Here is a 10,396-nt window from a genome sequence, read left to right as displayed (position 1 = left end):
CGTGCTGTGATTGGTCCGACGCCGTGATTACAAAACGTGCGTTTGGAAGTTTCATAACTACGGAAGAGCCTGGAGAGTTTGTTAAGAATAAAGGCTGCTGCAAACTTTATTCAAATCTTAAATAACCTAATTTACCCTGTACACATAATGTCATAGAAGAGCAAAAGGTATTACCTCTTAGGTTTTGTGAGAAAGTGATACCGCAGTTTGAATTCATAACGCGTTGTGTAACGATATTTTGTAACACTGTTATTAAATTTTATGTAATGTTTTACATATTTTACTGTAAAACTGGCCTTGGTGCAGCTGGGTTATGGATTACATAGGCCTAAACCGACATGTTTTTTGCGTTTCCTTTTACTGCACTGTCCATTTATTAAATAAATACAAATGCTATCTAGACCAGGGTTTAGTTATATTATCAATAATAACAAGCTATGCCATAAATGCCATGAATCTATGTTTAGAGCCTATAGGCCTACATTAATGGCTAGAGGCTTTATTATAGGTGTAATCCTCCCTATATTATGGTTAATCACACATCATTGTGATTCATGTTACAAAGCACTAGGCTGAGAATTATGCACATTATGCAATTTAACTGGATTACAACAGTATTATGACGAATGATTTATCCTTCAGAAAAAGTCACACATTCAGCTGTATAACATTAAGTTTTGAAATTGTTAAATATGTTGCCATGCACATAATATCTCATACAGAGGTCAGGGTAGGGCCCTGTTTAATAAATTAAGTTCAATTAACCCTGGGTTTAAGAGTTAACTCAGGTTTAATCTCCCCTGAGACAGACTAACTAAACAGGTTTAGATCAGTCAAGTTTAATATTGAAGTAATGGGGAGGAGCACGTTGTTTAATCAGTTTATTATTTTGTTGTATGAAGATTCAAATTATATTTCTCAAAAAGCCTACATAATTTTCTAGTTTGTAGTAATTTTGACTGTCCAATCAGAGCTCTCCTTCAGGGGCAGACTCTGGTTAAACTTGGGGATTGAGGAATAAAACCTGTTTAATGGCAGTAAAACAACTTCTTGGATGTGAGCTGCCCTTAAACTACACAGAAGAAGTAGTAAAATCTGCTCTGGACCAGGTTAGGTTCACAGAGTGAGATACCATGGTGACTGACTCAGATTTTAGGTTAACCCATCCATCAATTTTCCCAGCAGCTCTCCTCTGAGCTCCTCCCGTGTGACCGAGCTCTTCACTGTATCTCTAAGGGAGCGCCCAGCCACTTTGAGGAGGAAAATCATTTCATTGTATTTGCAATCTTGTCTTTTCCGTCATTACCCAAAGCTCATGACAATAGTGGGAACATATATTGAACGGTAAATGGAGAGCTTTGCCTTTCGACTCAGCTCCTTCTTTACCACAACAGTCTGATACAGTGACCACATCACTGCAAACGCTGCACCGATCCACCTGTCAATCTCATGCTAAATCCTTCCCTCACTCGTGAACAAGACTCTTGAGGCAAGGACTCACCACCCATCCAGAGAGGGCAAGCCACCTTTTTCCGGTCGAGAACCTTGCTGCAGGTCCTAGCTCGATAAAGCCATCAGGACAACATCATCTGCAAACAGGAGAGACGAGATCCTGTGGTTCCCAAACCGGAACACCACCGGCCCCTGGCTCTGCCTACAAATTCCGTCCATATAAACAATGAACAGAACCGATGACAAAGGGCAGCTCTGACGGATTCTAACATGCACCGGGAACAGATCTGACTTACTGCCAGCAATGCCAACACAGCTCCCGCTCCAGTCATACAGGGACTGGACAGCCCTTAGCAAAGGGCCCCACACCCCATACTCCCGGAGCACCCCCCAAAGGACACCACGAAGGACACGGCCGAACCACACTGCTCTTCTTGAATCCAAGGTTCAACCTCCAATCGGATTCTCCTCTCCAGTACCCTGGAATAGACCTTACCAGGAAGGCTGAGGAGTGTGATTCCCCTGTAACTGGAACACACCCTCCGGTCCCTTCTTAAACAGAGAGACCACCACCCCAGTCTGCCAGTCCAGCAGTACTGTCCCTGACCGCCACACGATGTTGCAGAGACGTGTCAGGCAAGACAGCCCCACAACATCCTGAGACGGATCTTGTCACCGAGAAGCTTGCCAAGGTGATGGATGAGTCCACCTCCGGGTCCCCAGTCTCTGCTTTCTCCTCAGACAAAGTGATGATGGGATTGAAGAGATCCTCAAAGTATTCCTTCCACCGTCTGACAACATCCCCAGTCGAAGTCAGCAGCTCTCCACCCACACTGTAAACAGCACTGCTTCCCCCTCCTGAGGCATCAGGCAGTTTGGCAAAATCTCTTTGAGGCCGACTGATAGTCCTCCTCCATGGCCTCCCCGAACTCCTCCCAATCCTGAGCTTTTACCTCTGTTTTACCTCTGCACGAGCCATGGCACTCTTGGCCTGCCGGTACTCGTCAGCTGCCTCAGGAGTCCCACAAGCCAACAAGACTCAATAGGACTCTTCCTTCAGCCTGACGGCATCCCTTCTGGTGTCCACCCCCCGCATTCGGATGACACAACAACAAAGTCGATCATCGACTAGAGTATCCTGGTGCCATGTACACTGATGGACACCCTTCTGCTTGAACGTGGTGTCCGTTATGGACAAACTATGGCTAGCACAAAAGTCTAATAACAGAACAACATTCGGGTTCAGATCAGGGAGGGGATGCGACCCTCTTGTTCACCAACTTGCCACCTCTCCCTGCGGGCAACATCAGAGAAAAGGAGAGTCCAGCCCCTGTCAAGGAATTGGGTTTCAGTGCACAAGTTGTGCGTGGAGCTGAGTTTGACTATATCTAGTAATGCTCAACCTCCTGCACAAGTTCAGTCTTCCCTCCCACCTCAGCAAGATGACATTCCTTGTCCCCAGAGCCAATGTTCATGTCCAAAGATCTGGTCTTCGAGGCCCCCGGCCCCTCACAGACTCTCCCGCAGGTAATGGGTTCACGGGAAGACGGCCCCATGTTGCTCCTTCGGGCTGGGCCCAACCAGGCCCTGTGGAGAAAGGCCAAGGTGCTGACTGTCAATCACCCACCCCAGACCTGGCTTCCGGAGTGGAGCCCTGGTAACGCCAGTCCGGGCGACATAACTGGCCTTGCTCTTCTACTTGTCATGAAAGGCTCTTAACTGCTCTTAGTCTGAGCCATCCCACCAAGACCTATGAAACAGAATACTCTGAGTTGACCTCTTTTCAAGGTTAACAAAGTCTGAGTTTGGCCTAAACCTGTTTCTTGAAACAGGCCTGCATCTTTTCATACTTAGCATTTAATTTAGCTTGCAAAACCTAAAATGGAACAAAACACTAAATCTACTTTTTTGATACTGAACTGTATATGGAATTTTAATAGCATTATCTACTGTCTTTTTTTTTTTTTTTTTTGCATTTTTACGTTCTTACTTTTATGCTTTCTGGTCTTAAATGTCTAAATCTAAGTGTGCTGCTTTCAGTGGCCACTGCGATTTCAAGCACTCTGTGACATCATGGAAGACTGTCCTAATACATCATATGTACAGACCCCCGCCCCTCAACAGTGACAATGAGTTCTGGGAAAAAAAAAATAATAATAATAATTAAATAAATTATTTAAAATAAATAAATAAATAAATAAATAAATAAATAAATAAATAAATAAATAAATATATATATATATATATATATATATATATATATATATATATATATATATATATATATATATATATATATATATATATATATATATATATATATATATTCAAAGTTTGAAAGCTTACTCAGGGGTTAATCAGCTATGTGGTAAAAATTACCTTTTCGTGAAGCAAACCCATGTTGGTGGTGCTCATTTCTGGCTCACCGCTCTTCACTTGATTTCTCTCAGAATAAGTCGGTCTGGAAAAGACTCTGGTAAAGTACCTGTGGACACTTAGGTCACCATCCACTGCATCCATACCACCTCATTCAACCGCAACGTCAGATCTGTGCTGACCTGATCCATCGAGCTAAGGAGAAGAACCTGCAGGTGAAAGAGGCCAGTCCGTATGCCAACCAAGACCTTGCACATCACCACCAGGAAAAACCTGGGTCCAAACCCTGAAACTGTTTCCAGATGAGACCAAACACCTCATTGATCTGCACAGTCCAACTGAGATCGTCAAGCAGATCAACTCATCAGCATCAAGCCCAATGTAGAGGTTGAAGTCGCCATTGCTAACTCATAAACAATGCAATGTTTTCAATAAAAGAAACAAAATGGAGAAAAATAAATGACCAATCATTTTATTTAAAATCTGTTTCCCGAAACTTTATTGATCTCAAAGTTATTAAAACATTTCAACAAATTTTGCGCTTTAAATGTGCTTTTGAACTGTGTTATGGATATTACTCAGCTCGACACTGGTTAGCCTCTGTGATACCTTTGAACTTTTAATATTTGAAATTTTCACAATGTCTGGGAAAAATGAATGAAAAATGTACTTCCGGAATCAGAGCGTCACTGTTGAGCTCGTGTGAAACGTCACTGTGGGCGGAGTTTGGTTTAGCCTCACTTTAATGTTGTCATTGTGCAGCTTATTAGCTAAACAAACAGCGCCACCTTGTGGTCAAAGGGGAACATATAGATTACAAACCCAATCACAGCCATCGTGGAGTTAGGAGTTTTTTTGTGTTTAATTATAAACATTTGGTAATCATTCGCATTAGGCCTGGCCTTTTATTCTACAATAAGCCTACACTTTGAAGACCAGGGTAGATTTAATTTAAACTAACATGTCCTGTCAATACAATTGATGAAAGCTAAAAAAGAAAAAAAAAGTTCTTTTGATGCTATACCGAGGATATTATATTCATGTGTTTATTATTTATTTCCATATTTAGGAAGAAAGTCTTTCAAATTGAACTGATTTTACTTTAGCCACAAGAGGGCAGCAAAAGTTCACATTTGTCCCTAAAACTGCCATTATTCAAGATTGGGCTGTTTGTGTTTAGTAAATCCTGTTAAACATTAGTTAAGCCAGGCCAATCTTACATCATTTGTAAATATGTCTAGAAATGTAACAGGCAGGCCTCACTTAAGTTTCAGTTAAGTTCGCTAAAGCAACAGTTCATGTCAATTGTATTTTTTATTTATTTTTTATTAACTCACAATAGTACCAGTTTAATGATCTGATGAACACTGACTCTATGTGTCTTGGCTCAACAGGTTTAGACTTGCCCACCACAGACACATGCACGTCTGGCCACCTGGCTCTGACACATGGGGAAAGGATGATGAAGCCATCAAACTGCACTGTTAGAGTCTGTTTATGCCACCACCAATTTGGAAATTTCAAATCAGCACAGTTTTAAATCCTCATAGTCAAGTTTGCTTCTCTACATCTGGGATTTCTGCTACAATAAAGTAATGTGATAAAGTGATGACACAACACCCCAGCTGCACAAAAGTACAATTAGATTTACTCACGTACATTTACTTAAAAAATGTACTTCTCCGAGTAGTTACACTGTACTTTCAAGCTCTCTTACTCGAATAAACATTTTAGTTACTCTTCCTACTTTGAGTAAATCTACAAGGAATAAAACCTTAAATGTTTGAATGTTATTTGTACATCTTCACTAGAATCATTTAGATCATTTCAGCCTTGGAATTGTCCATCTCTACTGAACTAAAGGTAAAAGAAGCTGTTATCTTGAAAACTACCACTTCATGACATCACAAGGTGGACCAGAGCAATTTGAGCTTCGGAGATGTAGACCGACTAATAATAAAGTGTTACTCAAACATGTGTGAATGAAACAAAACACAACTCCAGGTCTGTTTTTGAGGAGGTACCAGCATTATAACATGGTTTAAAGCTCACAGGGGTCAATTCTGTGTAATATGGGACCTTTTAATATCTTTTCCTTGCCCATCCATCCATCCATCCATTTTCTTCCGCTTATCCGGGGCCGGGTCGCGGGGGCAGCAGTCTAAGCAGGGACTCCCAGACTTCCCTCACCCCGGACACGTCCTCCAGCTCCTCCGGTGGGACCCCAAGGCGTTCCCAGGCCAGCCGAGAGACATAGTCCCTCCAGCGTGTCCTGGGTCTTCCCCGGGGCCTCCTCCCGGTGGGACATGCCCAGAACACCTCCCTAGGGAGGCGTCCAGGAGGCATCCTGAGCAGATGCCCGAGCCACCTCAGCTGGTTCCTCTCAACGTGTAGGAGCAGCGGCTCTACTCCGAGCTCCTCCCGTGTGACCGAGCTCCTCACCCTATCCCTAAGGGTGCGCCCGGCCACTCTGCGGAGGAAGCCCATTTCAGCCGCTTGTATCCGCGATCTTGTCCTTTCGGTCATTACCCAAAGCTCATGACCATAGGTGAGGGTAGGAACGTAGATTGACCGGTAAATCGAGAGCTTCGCCTTCCGGCTCAGCTCCTTCTTTACCACAACGGACCGATACAGCGACCGCATCACTGCAGACGCTGCACCGATCCGCCTGTCAATCTCACGCTCCATCCTTCCCTCACTCGTGAACAAGACCCCGAGATACTTGAACTCCTCCACTTGGGGCAGAGACTCACCACCCACCCGGAGAGAGCAAACCACCTTTTTCCGGTCGAGAACCATGGCCTCGGATTTGGAGGAGCTGATTCTCATCCCAGCCGCTTCACACTCGGCTGCAAACCGCCCCAGTGCCTGCTGCAGGTCCTGGCCTGAAGAAGCCATCAGGACAACATCATCTGCAAACAGCAGAGATGAAATCCTGTGGTTCCCAAACCAGGCCCCCTCCGGCCCCTGGCTGCGCCTAGAAATTCTGTCCATAAATATAATGAACAGAACCGGTGACAAAGGGCAGCCCTGGCGGAGTCCAACATGCACTGGGAACAGGTCTGACTTACTGCCGGCAATGCGAACACAGCTCCTGCTCCGGTCATACAGGGACCGGACAGCCCTTAGCAAAGAGCCCCGGACCCCATACTCCCAGAGCACCCCCCAAAGGACACCACGAGGGACACGGTCGAATGCCTTCTCCAGATCCACAAAACACATGTGGACTGGTTGGGCATACTCCCATGAGCCCTCGAGGACCCGATGGAGAGTATAGAGCTGGTCCAGTGTTCCACGACCAGGACGAAAACCACACTGCTCCTCCTGAATCCGAGGTTCGACTTTCCTTGCCCATATTAACTTCAAATTAAAAATCAGTTGCTACGCCCACAGTCTTTCTACTTTAAGTAATTTCCTAGACCACTTATACTTGAGTGATATTGTTTTGAAGCCTCCATAGCCACAGCACACCATCTGCAGCAGAGCATTCCAGACGGTGAGCTCTGAGCCATACGTGTGTCAGATTGTTGGCATGTTTGTGAACTGACAGAACCAATAGAAGTCACTGATCATGTCGGTGCAGGCGATAAAGTCCCAGTGTTCTGTAAATGCATGTTCAAGTATCCATGTTTATTAAGGGCCCTCGAGGAAGTGTTGTTCGAGATAAGTATCTTTTTGTTAATATTGAAGCATTCTGTTGTAAGGAAGCATGTCGAAATTCTCCTGGTTGTTTATTTTCCGAGCACAAGGGCTACGGTAAACCAAGTCCAACCAGTGACTGATGAGGCGAAAATTCACATCATCTTGTCGGCATAGCAACCAAGTATCTCATACAAAAGCAGTTACTTTAACAACAACATATAAACAGTTACAAGAACAAAAAAAGGTGTCAACTCTGAGATAACACAAAATATCAGGTCATAGTTTTCTATAAAAGTCTGATGTAAAACTGTGGAAAAAATAGTAAGTAACGACTTTGAGTGGTATTTTATACTGTTACATTTCGACCTATTAGCTTCCCTCATCTTTCGTGTACACCAGATTATATTTCGATTGATTCATGCATGTTTCAGTAATCCTGTCTCGTCCTGCATTTGAAGCTTGAGGCTTTACACCCTCTACTTATCTCCTCCTCATCTCTCCCGATCTCTAATGAACGAAATGTTAAAGGTCTTATATTACACAAAATTGACTCCTGTGAGCTTTAAGCCATGTTATAATGTTGGTGCCTCCTCAAAAACAGACCTGGAGTTGTGTTTTGTTTGAGTAACCCTGCATTTGTGTCTATCTATATCTCCAAAGCTCAAAATGCTCAGTTCCACCTTGTAATGTCATGCAGTGGTAGTTTTCAAGTTAACAACAGCAACCTTTTACCTTTTGTTCAGTAGATTGGCAATTCCAGGACTGCAATCATCCATATGATTCTAGTGAAGGTGTGTGGAGTTTAAAAACACAGTGGAGCACTTCCTGTATTACCACATGTTGACATCACAAGGTGGAACTCAGCCTAAATCTGCAGGGTTTGTGTGTTACACATGTGTGAATGAAACAAAACACAACTCCAGGTCTGTTTGTGATGAGGAAACATTACAACATAGATCAGAAAACAGCGTAATATGGGACTTTTAAATAACGATCTATGTATGTTAATAGTTTAATACTTAATACCTCAAATATCTGCATCCTACAGTTATGGCAGCAGCGTGTAAGCTACTTCTAACTTGCCTTGTAACTGAATTTTTACACATTTTCAATAAAGGCAGTATTGTAGGCGTGTAGGTTTTCACATAGTACATTTTGAACAGCAAACACAAACACAAACCTGTGCTCTCACTTTCATTTATCAATGTGGGAAAGAGCCAGTTCTTGATTCTCAACAAGAGATGCCGGAATGTGGCCCTTGGTTGCCTTATCTGGCCCTATACATAATCTCCCTGAGGTGTTTAGGTTCCCACAAAAAATACACACTCGCTGATTCGAAAACATACCAGCATTTGATGTCGGAATGTTGTGAAGATGAGAAATGCTGGATTTGAGCAAAGATGATCGTTCAGGTTCCAAGGATTCGTATGAAAAATAATTGTAGGAGGATTACAGCAGGAAGAGAGAGTGCAAAGTGTTAATTATAAAGATGGAAATGTACATGCGCTGTGTATATACTCCCAGTCAAGTTCCTGCCTGTTCCGTCTGTCACACTGCACAATGTGTGGAAAGTACCTCCAACCAACACACAGCACAGCCTTACTACACAGATTAAAATGATTCAAATATTTGGACTGGAGCAAAACACCACATGGATTGGTGAAACGCAGTACATGCAAGCTGACACTCAAGATACACAGTGAGTAAAATATGAAGTGTTAAATCCTTGGCCAGCTGCAACAGAATGAGCTCTATTGTTTTAGTTATGAGAATGGGTTACATAAGAGACTACTGTAAGAGTGAAGTCAGCATTTAGCATGCCATCGGATACCCTTCTCCCTCAGCGCTCTGTGACCACATCTTATATTAGAGGGGTTTAAAGGAAAATCATGAAGAAATACGTACTTGGAAGAGCTTAACTTTGGAAATCATTGTCTAAAATACCATCAGCCCGTCTGCTTTGTATTGTTACTCATGTTATAGTAATTTGATATACGCAGTAAATCTGCCATGTGCTGCTGGTTCACTTCTGTTCCTTCCATATTATCACTGCACATTGGGAACTCTCCACAAGATCCCACTGAGATTCCGTCACGATTTGGTCCGCGTTAAATCTCACAGTTAAATCTCCAATTTTTCCAGTGTCAAACTTACTTTGAAGACAAAATATTTCTTATATAGCGCTTTTCCACATTTAAAGCGCTTTACATTAAGGAACCACTCACCATTCACACACACATTCAAACACCGGTGTACACAGACACTGGGGCGAGGTGGGTTAAGTGTCTTGCCCAATGACACAATGGCAGCATTCATGTACAGGAGCTGGAATTGCACTGCCAACCTGTGGATCTGATCGACCTTTGCCAACCTTCAAATGTATGTTTAACTGGGTTGGCTTTGCATTGCATAATTCAAGGAAACAGCCATTGTCACTTTGATAGTTTAATAGTGCACTTTGATTAAGCTGTACAGAAATAATATTAATAAAAAAGATAAAACATTTGTTTAACATTTACAATAAAATAACATAGATGATACAACACAAACTGTACTGTATAACTGAGGTATAAATACTTCTTTTAAATTAACTGTCATTGCCATGTGTTATTTGGTCAAAAAAGAAATAAAACACAGTTGCATAAATTGAAGGTTATAGTAAAGTATCATATGAACAATGGCTTAGTGTGTTAATGATACAAGTCCACATGAAGTATACAACATGAGTGTTATAGCAAAGGTCAGCTTTGTTATGTTGATCTAATTTTTACACTTTAAAGGTCCTATATTACATAAAATTGACTCCTGTGAGCTTTAAGCCATGTTATGTCATTGCCGCCTCAAAACAGACCTGGAGTTGTGTTTTGTTTCATTCACACGCTTGAGTAACACTTTATTATTAGTCTACATCTCCACAGCTCAAAAT

Source organism: Periophthalmus magnuspinnatus, chromosome 1 (genome assembly GCF_009829125.3).
Source record: "Periophthalmus magnuspinnatus isolate fPerMag1 chromosome 1, fPerMag1.2.pri, whole genome shotgun sequence".
NCBI classification, from domain to species: Eukaryota; Metazoa; Chordata; class Actinopteri; order Gobiiformes; family Gobiidae; genus Periophthalmus; species Periophthalmus magnuspinnatus.
The sequence above is the reverse complement of the archived record's forward strand: the minus strand, read 5'-3'. Positions refer to the sequence as shown.